The sequence below is a fragment of the Gekko japonicus genome, unplaced genomic scaffold (genome assembly GCF_001447785.1).
Source record: "Gekko japonicus isolate JY-2015 unplaced genomic scaffold, Gekko_japonicus_V1.1 scaffold1246, whole genome shotgun sequence".
NCBI lineage: Eukaryota > Metazoa > Chordata > Lepidosauria > Squamata > Gekkonidae > Gekko > Gekko japonicus.
Genome location: NW_015163126.1, coordinates 454,099 through 465,711, shown reverse-complemented (window position 1 = coordinate 465,711; position 11,613 = coordinate 454,099).

Genomic DNA, 11,613 nt, shown 5'->3' with positions numbered 1-11,613 from the left:
AAAGTAAAAAGAATTCCTTTAAGCAGTGGAAAGCTAGTCACAGTGAGGCTGATAAAACGGAACACAGGATATGGCAAATAAAATGCAAGTCTGAGGTCAGGCAGGCAAAAAGGGAATATGAGGAGCATATAGCAAAAAACGTAAAAACCAACAATAAAACTTTCTTCAAATACATTAGAAACAGGAAACCAGCCAGGGAGGCAGTGGGGCCCTTGGACGACCAAGGGGTAAAAGGAGTATTGAAGGATGATAGGGAAATGGCTGAGAAGCTAAATGCATTTTTTGCCTCCGTCTTCACTGTGGAAGATGAGAAGTGCTTGCCCACTCCAGAACCACTGATTTCAGGAGGGGTGTTGAAAGACCTGAGTCAGATTGAGGTGACGAGAGAGGAGGTCCTAAAACTGATAGACAACTTAAAAACTGAAAAATCACCAGGCCCAGATGGCATACATCCGAGAGTTCTGAAAGAACTCAAATGTGAACTTGTAGATCTCCTGACAAAGATATGTAATCTTTCCTTAAAATCTGCCTCCATTCCTGAGGATTGGAAGGTAGCTAATGTCACTCCCATCTTTAAAAAGGGTTCCAGAGGAGATCCGGGAAATTACAGGCCAGTCAGTCTGACGTCGATACCGGGTAAATTGGTGGAAACCATTATTAAGGAAAGAATTAGTAGGCACATAGATGAACAAAACCTATTGAGGCAGACTCAGCACGGTTTCTGTAAGGGAAGATCTTGTCTCACTAACCTGTTAGTGTTCTTTGAGGGGGTGAACAAACATGTGGACAAGGGGGATCCAATAGATATTATTTACCTTGACTTCCAGAAAGCTTTTGATAAAGTTCCTCATCAAAGGCTCCTAAGTAAGCTCAAAAATCATGGGATAGAAGGACAAGTCCTTTTATGGATCAAAAACTGGCTAGTTCATAGAAAACAGAGAGTGAGTGTAGGTGGGCAATTTTCTCAGTGGAGGGTGGTAAGCAGTGGGGTACCGCAGGGATCAGTACTTGGTCCACTGCTTTTTAACTTGTTCATTAATGATTTGGAGATGGGAGTAAGCAGTGAAGTGGCTAAATTTGCGGATGATACAAAGTTGTTCAGGGTGGTGAAAACCAGTGAGGATTGTGAGGCACTCCAAGGGGATCTGTCAAGGATGGGCGAGTGGGCGTCAACATGGCAAATGGGGTTCAATGTGGCCAAGTGCAAGGTGATGCACATTGGAGCCAAAAATCCTAAATATAAATACACATTGATGGGGTCTGAACTGTGGGGGGGGGGGGGATGCGAGATCAAAATGCTGACGCCACCTATAGGCCCGCTTGGTGTGCGTCATGTCTTGCTCCACACCCTTGCAACCCAATTTAGAACCAGTCCCTGCTTCTTGCTAAGAACAGACCCGTGATCTTACTGGGGACCTTTCTCCCTTGTTCTTGGAAAGCACTTCTCTCCCCCCCCCCCCCCCCGCCTGAACATTTCCGCATAAGGCCAGTCTCCGAGGTCCCTCTCCTCTTCCGTCAGCACCAGGTAGGAGGTCCGGGCTCATGTGCTAATCTGTCTGACGGAGCCGCAGAATTCCTGGTTGCTTTAACTTCCTATATCGAGCCTCATCGCAGGGCATTGGGACATTCAAAGGATATTTAGCATTTTGGTTTAAAAATAAGCCTGCTCCGAAAGCAGCCCGCGTCCCTCGGCTTGGGGAATTTCCTAATGGCTTTTTCACATGCCGGCTCTGGAGGTGCTTTCCAGATCGGTGCAAAGAGTCACCAGGGAGAAAAGGGCTTGGGGGGGGGAGGGAGGATGCAGAAGGAGGCTCCCCTCCAGGTCAATCCCGAGGGGGCCCTCCAGGCGCAGTGCGTCTGGGAAGGTTCGTGTGGCCCAGGAGGAAAAAACTGGCCTGCAGCCTCTGCCAGCCTGTCATCCCCAGCAGGCCCCCGGGGCAGTCGGGGCTTCAGGAGCGAAGGTCTTCCTCCGAAGAGGCACTGCCGCGTCACCTGCTGCCCCAGGAACGAGCCGAACTGATCGCCGGCAGCCACTCGAAATGGAAACAGGTGACGTCGACCGGCAGCACCCTGCGTCGGCCAAGAGGTGGCGTCGCCGTCGTACCCAGCTGTGGTGTGGGACCCCCCCCGATGGCAGCTGGCCCGCAGCTGCCTTCGGATGGGTTCTTGGCTGGAGTGGCAGGAGAGAGGCCCAGACTCTGGCCTGCTCAGGCTCCCGTGGGTGTGCAACCTCCCCCCTTCCCCCAAGCCCTTTCCTTTTCGTTTTCTTTTCTTTTTAGATATTATTTTTATGCCCCACTGTTGGACCTCCTGATGGCCCCTGGTATTTCTGGCCACTGTGTGACACAGAGTGTTGGACTGGATGGGCCTTTGGCCTGATCCAACATTGGCGTCTCTTATGTTCTTATGTTCTTAAGAAGAAAAGATTTGATTTATACCCCGCCCTTCACTACCCAAGGGAGTCTCAGAGCGGCTTACAAACACCTTTCCCTTCCCCTCCCCACAACAGACACCCTGTGAGGTAGGTGGGGCTGAGAGAGCTCAGAGAGAACTGCTCTTGCCAGAACTACAGCTTGCCCAAGGTCATCCAGCAGGTGCAAGTGGAGGAGTGGGGAATCAAACCCGGTTCTCCCGGATTAGAGTCCGCGCACTTAACCACTACACCGAACTGGTCAAAAAGAGGAGGAAATGCTAGATGGAGAGTGGGCCAATATCAGGACAATCTGGACTATCCAGGTCAGGGCTGGTCAGGGAGAAAAGTCCGAACTAGTCATGAGCAGACAGAACTTGAGTCTCTGCTGAGAGCCCTCAATGAGACCCATTGGTTTGGGACTGCATTTTCACCACTATCCTTTGAGGGTATCCCTAAGCAGCCCAAGAAGAAGAAGAAGAGAAGAGAAGAAGAGATTTGGCTTGGCTCCATCCCTGAAAGGAACATCAGCCATGGTTTCCCCACACTGGGAATCGGTTGGACGGATCGTAGTTATCAAACTACGGAAGTGAGTCAGTCGCCATGGCAGTGCCCTCTGTCTCATCTCTAGGAATGCAGTGGATTTTAAAAGAAAGGGCCGACCAGTCTTGTGAATCAAATTCAGACGGATTGCCGCCGATATCAATTATTCATTAAACGAGCCCTTGGACAACTCCCCGTCTGACTGATGAGGGCTTTGTTGGCTTTAATTTGACGTGCCATCCTTTAATTGGAGTTTGTGTAATTAGCCATAATTCCATTCACCTTTAGCTCCGTTGCAGGCGCGCAAATGAATGTCATTAGTGATCTCGGGGTATTTTGCAGACCGTATTACCATACATTCTGGTTCGAAGTGACGGAGGATTTCTGTTGACCAATATGTTTGGGGATCTATAAGCCTCTGTGTCACACTCAAATGCATATTATTATTATTAATAATAATAATAATAATTATTAGCATTTTCTTACTGCTGTCCTCCATCTTTAAAATACAGAACACAAAAACACAGAGAGGAATTTGAATACTAGAGCCCTGAAATAGAATTGAAAGAAGTTCTCTTTCCTAGCAGGATATGCCTCGACTGGCTTGCTATGGCAGGCTACCCAGAAACTATTCCTGCCAACCTAGCAGTTCGAAAGCAAGAAATTGCAAGTAGATAAATAGGTACCGCTTCAGTGGGAAGGTAACAGCATCCCATGCACCTCGGTGTTTAGTCATGCTGGCCACATGACCACGGAAATGTCTTTGGACAGTGCTGGCTCTTTGGCAACAATAAGAAAATGCTAATAATAATAATTAAAAATTTATTTATTTATTATTTATTTATTTGATTTTTATCACGCCCTCCCGCCGAAGCGCCTTAGGGTGGCTTACAACAATAAAAGCAATAAAACAATACGTCTAAAACAATATACATTAAAATCACAATTTACCCACATTATCATATACATTATAATAATAATATGCATTTGAGTGTGACACAGAGGCTTCAAATACATTAGAAGCAGGAAACCAGCCAGGGAGGCAGTGGGGCCCTTGGATGACCAAGGGGTAAAAGGAGTACTGAAGGATGATAGGGAAATGGCTGAGAAGCTAAATGCATTTTTTGCCTCCGTCTTCACTGTGGAAGATGAGAGGTGCTTGCCCACTCCAGAGCCGCTGAGTTCGGGAGGGGTGTTGAAAGACCTGAGTCAGATTGAGGTGACGAGAGAGGAGGTCCTAAAACTGATAAACAACTTAAAAACTGATAAATCACCAGGCCCAGATGGCATACATCCAAGAGTTCTGAAAGAACTCAATTGTGAACTTGTGGATCTCCTGACAAAAATATGTAATCTCTCCTTAAAATCAGCCTCCATTCCTGAGGACTGGAAGGTAGCTAATGTCACTCCCATCTTTAAAAAGGGTTCCAGAGGAGATCCGGGAAATTACAGGCCAGTCAGTCTGACGTCGATACCGGGTAAATTGGTGGAAACCATTATTAAGGAAAGAATTAGTAGGCACATAGATGAACAAAACCTATTGAGGCAGACTCAACATGGGTTCTGTAAGGGAAGATCTTGTCTCACTAACCTGTTAATGTTCTTTGAGGGGGTGAACAAACATGTGGACAAGGGGGATCCAATAGATATTGTTTACCTTGACTTCCAGAAAGCTTTTGATAAAGTTCCTCATCAAAGGCTCCTAAGCAAGCTCAAAAATCATGGGATAAAAGGACAAGTCCTTTTATGGATCAAAAACTGGCTAATTAATAGAAAACAGAGAGTGAGTATAAATGGGCAGTTCTCCCAGTGGAGGGGTGTAAGCAGTGGGGTACCACAGGGATCAGTACTTGGTCCACTGCTTTTTAACTTGTTCATTAATGATTTGGAGTTGGGAGTAAGCAGTGAAGTGGCTAAATTTGCGGATGATACGAAGTTGTTCAGGGTGGTGAAAACCAGTGAGGATTGTGAGGCACTCCAAAGGGATCTGTCAAAGTTGGGCGAGTGGGCGTCAACATGGCAAATGGGGTTCAATGTGGCCAAGTGCAAGGTGATGCACATTGGAGCCAAAAATCCTAACTATAAATACACGTTGATGGGGTCTGAACTGGCAGAGACAGATCAAGAGAGAGATCTTGGAGTTGTAGTAGATAACTCACTGAAAATGTCGAGACAGTGTGTGACTGCAATAAAGAAGGCCAATGCTATGCTGGGGATTATTAGGAAGGGTATTGTAAACAGATCAGCCAATATCATAATGCCGCTATATAAATCAATGGTGCGACCTCATCTGGAATACTGTGTGCAATTCTGGTCACCACACCTTAAAAAGGATATTATAGCTTTGGAAAAAGTGCAGAAAAGAGCAACTCGAATGATAAAAGGGTTGGAACACTTTCCCTATGAGGAACGGTTAAGGCGCTTAGGGCTCTTTAGCTTGGAGAAACGAAGGACGTCCTTCTTCACCCAAAGAGTGATTAACACTTGGAATTCACTGCCACAGGAAGTGGTGGCGGCTACAAGCATGGATGGCTTCAAAAGGGAATTAGATAAGCATATGGAGCAGAGGTCCATCAGTGGCTATTAGCCACAAGGTATAGATAGGGACTCTGGGGCAAGTGATGCTCTGTCATCTTGGTGCTTGGGGGGGTCAACAGTGGGATGGCTTCTAATGTCCTGGCCCTACTGGTGGACCTCCTGATGGCACTGGTATTTCTGGCCACTGTGTGATACAGAGTGTTGGACTGGATGGGCCTTTGGCCTGATCCAACATTGGCATCTCTTATGTTTTTATGTTCTTTGGCTTGGAAATGGAGATGAGTACCACCCCTTAGAGTTGGACTCAACTAGCTTTCGAGCAAGGGAAACCTTTACCTTTACCCTTTACCTTTACTGCTTAGCAGGACAGGGCAGAGCAGACCCTTGGGTTCCTCAGCAAGACTCACCTGGGGACAGCAGAGTGGGACCAAGGGCAGAAATGTGCAGTAGCCTCAGGAACAGGGAAGCCATTGTCTTCTGGCCCAGGGAAGCTCCAAGGTTACAGAAGCAGGGAGCAAGCCTGGGCGGAAAAACAATGACTCCCTGGTCCCAGCCGGTTTGAGACAAGGCAGAGAACAGAGGAGGGTGGAGCTTAACTCAAAGGCCAGCTGTGAATCTTGCGGCTATGAAAAGGGAGGAAGGGGAAATAAGAGGGGGCTGGGAGGAGAAGAAAGCAGAAGTAGGAGGCAGGTTGCAGTTTTGTGGCGCTTCTCCTATGTAATGCAGTATAGCCCTTCAGTGTTACCCAAATTGGCAGTATCCTAATTAGTTGGGGGAATTAGGTTTAAGGAGAAAGAGTGAGAGGAGGTAACTGGGGTTCCCCACCAATGTTTGTGGGGAATTTTCCTTTAGGAGAACTCTTGAAATAAACCAAGCCGATATTCAACTGGAATGGTTTTTATTAAAAGATAATAAAAATGAGCAAAAAGCATACACACACACACTGAAAATACATACAAGGCTAGCTAAGAGGAAATCAGGGAGGAAAGGGGAAAAGCAAGGATTGGGAAGGCGATAATTACCAGTCTCGAAGAAAGAGGTCCATGGAGGCAGCAGCAAACCGATCAGCATTTCACAGAGAGAAGACCCAACAGATTGAGAGTGTGAGTATGGATCCAAGAACACACACACTGCACTGGTGGCTAGGTGCTCTTGACACAGGGTAATATGTTCCCTGGGGCAAGCTGACATATTTGTTTGAAAACAATAACTTAATGGGTTTTTCCCTGAGTTGGACAAAAAGGTGGAGAGGCTTGATAGGTTTTCCTGAAGTGGACTATAGGTATGAAATGGGGATTGATGACCCTGCAAGTACCAGATGGGAAAAGCTACTAGGTTTGGTGAATAGAATTAAGTATTGCTTAATTAAGGTAAGAGAGCCAGTTTGGTGTAGTGGTTAGCAGTGCGGACTTTATTCTGGGAGAATCGGGTTTGATTCCCCACTCCTCCACATGCAACTGCTGGTGTGACCTTGGATCAGTTACAAGTTGTTTCAGAGCTGTTCTCTCATGAGCAATTCTCAAAAGAGCTCTCTCAGCCTCACAAGGGAAGGGAAGGGAGAGGAGATTGTAAGCCTTTCCGAGACTCCTTCAGGTAGTGAAGGGCGGGGGATAAAGCCAATCTCCTCCTCCTCCTCCTCTTCTTCAGATTATTTCTTTCCATGGTCCCCAAGTAGGGTTGCCAGCCTCCAGGTAGGGCCTGGTGATTTGGAATTACAACTGATCTCCAGATGACCGAGATTGGGTACCCTAGAGAAAATTTATTTATTTATTTATTTAATTCCATTTCTACCCCGCCCTCCCCGCATGCAGGCTGCTTTGGAGGATGGACTCTATGGTTTTGTATACCAATGAGGTCCCTCCCCTCCCCAAACATCACTCTCCCCAGGCTCCATCCCCTAAATACCCAGGTGTTTCCCAACCCGGCAACCCTAGGCTGGACCTGTTGGAAACAGTATACTGGGTTAAAGTGCCTTCAGTCCCTTCAGCAGGGCCCTATTTAATGAAGGAGAGTAAGCAGGCAAGGGCTGTGGTGGCTCAAGTGGTTAAGATGCTGAACTGCAGACTGTAAGGTTGGCGGTTCTGCAGTTCGACACCTGAGTGCCGCATGACGGAGTGAGCTCCCATCTCTGGTCCCAGCTCCTGCCAACCTAGCAGTTCGAAAGCAAGAAATTGCAAGTAGATAAATAGGTACCGCTTTGGTGGGAAGGTAACAGCGTTCTGTGTGCTTCAGTGTCTAGTCATGCCGGTCACATGACCACGGAAACGTCTTTGGACAGCGCTGGCTCTTCGGCTTGGAAATGGAGATGAGCACCGCATCCCTAGAGTCAGATTCGACTGGCTTTCAAGCAAGGGAAAACTTTACTTTTACCTAAGCAGGCAAGTAGCCAGGATTTTGTGGCTTGTGGGGCAATTTTGTTCCTGGTGGGGCTGAAGTTCTCAGTGCAGAAAGAAAAGCCATTGAGCCAAGAGGAAGCTGTTACCAGGATAGATCTCTGAATTACAAGCTGTCAACCACTTTAGATGACAGCTCTCACCTGCTGCAAGTTAATCACTTCTGCCAGCCTAAGCAGCAATTCTGATAACAAGCCAGCAGGTGGCGGTGATGACTCCTATGGTCAAGAAAGCCAATACTTAGGAAGAAAAGCTCTCTTAAAGGAGGCCAGTTCCTCAAGACAGAGTTAGAAGGGGACCTAGAGGTCACCTACTCCAACCCCCTTGCTCAGTGTGGGAATTAGTCAACAACAGCACCCCACTCCTCTGCTTAAAGGGGTGAATGCCTTTAAGAAAAATGTTTAAAACGATTGGAAAAAAAGCATTTACAGGATAAATTCTTGTGGTTCTGTGCCTTTAAGAAAGGAGGCAGAGTCCCCCAAAGCCCCACCGTAGCTACGGCCCTGAGAGTAAGCACCGAAAAGGATGATGTAGATTGTAGGCTGAGGTAGCAACTAGTGTTTAAAGTTTCAATTGCAGTTTCTGTTTGATGAAGACAAAATAATCATCTTTTTTTCCCCATGCAGGGCATTGATGTTATCAATCTGGCATAACTTCCACGCATTTTATTTATTGGTTCCAGCTAGCTGCCCAGATAAATACAGCTTGGATAAATGCAGAAGCCTGCAGCCTGCTGTTTAGGAAGGCTGAGAGATTAAAAACGGCAGGCACTGAGAATCAAGCAAATTGACAGATCAAGCGCGCGAGAGAATAGGCTCTTTTGATGAAGCTGCAGTTCTCGTTTTGACTCATCAGCTTCAAAAACACGGGGACGGAGTCACAGCCACAATTCCCTCCTCCAAACCGGATGAGCTAGAGCTTTGCGCCTGATCTCAGCTGTGACAATTCTGGATAAATATATTGCTGAAGGCTTTCGTGGCCGGAGTTCATTGGTTGTTGTAGATTTTCCAGGCTGTCTGGCCATGGTCTTGGCATTGTAGGACCTGACGTTTCGCCAGTAACTGTGACTGGCGTCCTCAGAGGCAGGGGTCATTTCGTAGAAAAAGAGGTGCAGGAGCTCATTAGCATTACTCATTATCATAACTTATTTGCATATGCCACACCCCCTGACATCACCGGAAGTGTGTCCGAAGGCAACACCCACCGGTCAGGCTCCACTGGACTGTTTTGGATTCCTAGCTCTTTGGGTGGGGGGGATGCGCAGATCTGTCCTGACAGAGGAGGGAGAGCTTGTACCTGAATAAACCTTGGTCTTAAAGGTGCCACTGGACTAATTTGGACTGGGGGGCTCTGCAGCTTACCTGGCTGCTTCTTGCTCTGACTGAAGGCTGCTGGGAGCAGGGGGTGGGGCTTATTGCATATGCCCGCCCCCTGGGCACTTCCTGGTGACGCGCACGCCGGGGTGGTGTTCCCCCCGGGGCCCGATCCACCGGGGGCGGGGAACGGGCCTCTGGGGCAGGGCTTTCCCCGCACCCCGGGGGGACTTGGCAGCCCTAGTGTGCATGCAGACAAAAGCTTATACCTTGAATAAAGTTTTGTTGATCTTAAAGGTGCCCCTGGACTCTTTGTTCTTCCGCTTCAGACCAACATGGCCGCCCCGCCTGAATCTGTCTTCTCCAGTGTCATGATGTGACCAAAGTCCAATTGCTTCAGTTTAGTCATTCTAGCTTCTAAGGAGAGTTCAGGTTACATTTGATCTAGAACCCACTTGATCTGTCTTTTTGGCAGTCCACAGCATCCGTAAAACTCTCCTCCAACACAGCATTTCAGAGGAATCAACTTTCTTCCCGTCAGCTTTCTTTGTTGTTGTTAAGTACTGGGTTCGAGATGCATCGCAGTGAACAGCTCTACTTGATGAAGTGATTTCAGGAACAAGACTAAAACTCCAGGGCGAGAGCCCTGTTTAAATAGCATGCAAAAACCACACCCAAACACACCGAACTCCCAACGACATTAGTTTCTCATTGGCCACCTCCAGAGTCCTGGTGGGCTATTGTTCTAGAGCTCCAAGCTCAGCCAGTCTCTGGTAGATAGTCCTGGAATGTTCCAAACCTAATACATAACAGTTGTCCAGCTTTCACACCCATATGCAGTAGTGGGGAGTACTGTAGCATGAATTGCCTTGATCTTGGTCACCTGTGACAAATCCTTACACTTTTCTAGCTCCTTCATGGCTGCTCTTTTATCTCCTTCTAGACTTTCTGCCCCTCTAGCTCCTTCATGACTTTGGATACGTCACTAATTTGTAGCCTTCTCTACCCCACAGGGTTGTTGTAAAAGGGGACGTGCGTATCGCTCTGAGCTCCCTTATCAAAAGGGTGGGATAAGAATGAAACACATTCCCCTGTCATGCCACATAATATGCTCTCACACGTGTATATTCTGTTGCTTTGGGCTCCTGTTGCTTCCGCTAACTAAACAAGCCGATCCACTGAGGCCTGATTTTCCCAGCAAACATCTTCTGCCTAACAGATCTATGCTTGATTCTCTACTGTAAAAACATGAGAAGATGTTAGGCTGGGAGTCCACAAATGGAAATCAAGCTGAAGCCCTCAACATTAGTCATAGTTCTCTCTCTCTCTCTCTCTCTCTCTCTCTCTCTGTGTGTGTGTGTTTCTATCTATTCTGTCTGTCTGTTCCTCTGTCTCTATCATTTATCTATTCCATTTGTCTGTTTGTCTGTCTCTATCTGTCTGTCTGTTCCTCTGTCTGTCTCTGTCTATTATCTATCTATCTATCTATCTATCTATCTATCTATCTATCTATCTATCTATCTATCTATCTATCTATCTATCTATCTATCGTTTATTCCCTCTCTCTCATCTATCTGTTTATCTATCTGTCTGTGTTCATCCATCTCTCTCTCTCTCTCTGTGTGTGTCTGTGTGTGTTTCTATCTATTCTGTCTGTCTGTTCCTCTGTCTGTCTCTGTCCATCATCTATCTATTCCATTTGTCTGCCTGCCTGCCTGTCTCTGTCTGTCTGTCTCTGTCTGTCTGTTCCTTTGTCTCTGTCTGTCTGTCTATCTCTATCTATCCTCTATCAATCATCTGTCTGTCTGTCTGTCTGTCTGTCTGTCTATCTATCTATCTATCTATCTATCTATCTATCTATCTATCTATCTATCTATCATCTATCTATCATCTATCTATCTGTCTATCTATCTATCATCATCATCATCATCATCATCATCATCATCATCATCATCATCATCATCATCATCATCTATCATCTGTCTATCATCTATCAACACAACAAACCTTTATTGGCATAACAACAGCAGCAGCCTTAGGTACAGAGGCGGTAGGCACGCAAAACTGTAAATTCACTACCCCTTCAGCCGAAAAAGAACTTATCCTATACGCTCTGTAAAGGAAGTTTGCCACCTCTTCGATGGTGTCAGCCCTGTTGAAGGCTAGGAGGTTCATTATCTTACTTTCCTTAGATTTGCCCTCCAGGGTTTGCAGTATAGGGCCGAGGTGACATAACCTACCCAGGAATGGTATTTTTTAAAATCTCCCATATAACACAGCTGAGGGGAGCACATTAAAACAGGCCAGTGTGAATACCCTTCTAATATAGGGATTACCATCTATCAATCATCAATCTCTCTCTCTCTCTCTCTCTCTCTCTCTCTTTCTCTCTTTCTATGTGTATTTCTTTATGTTT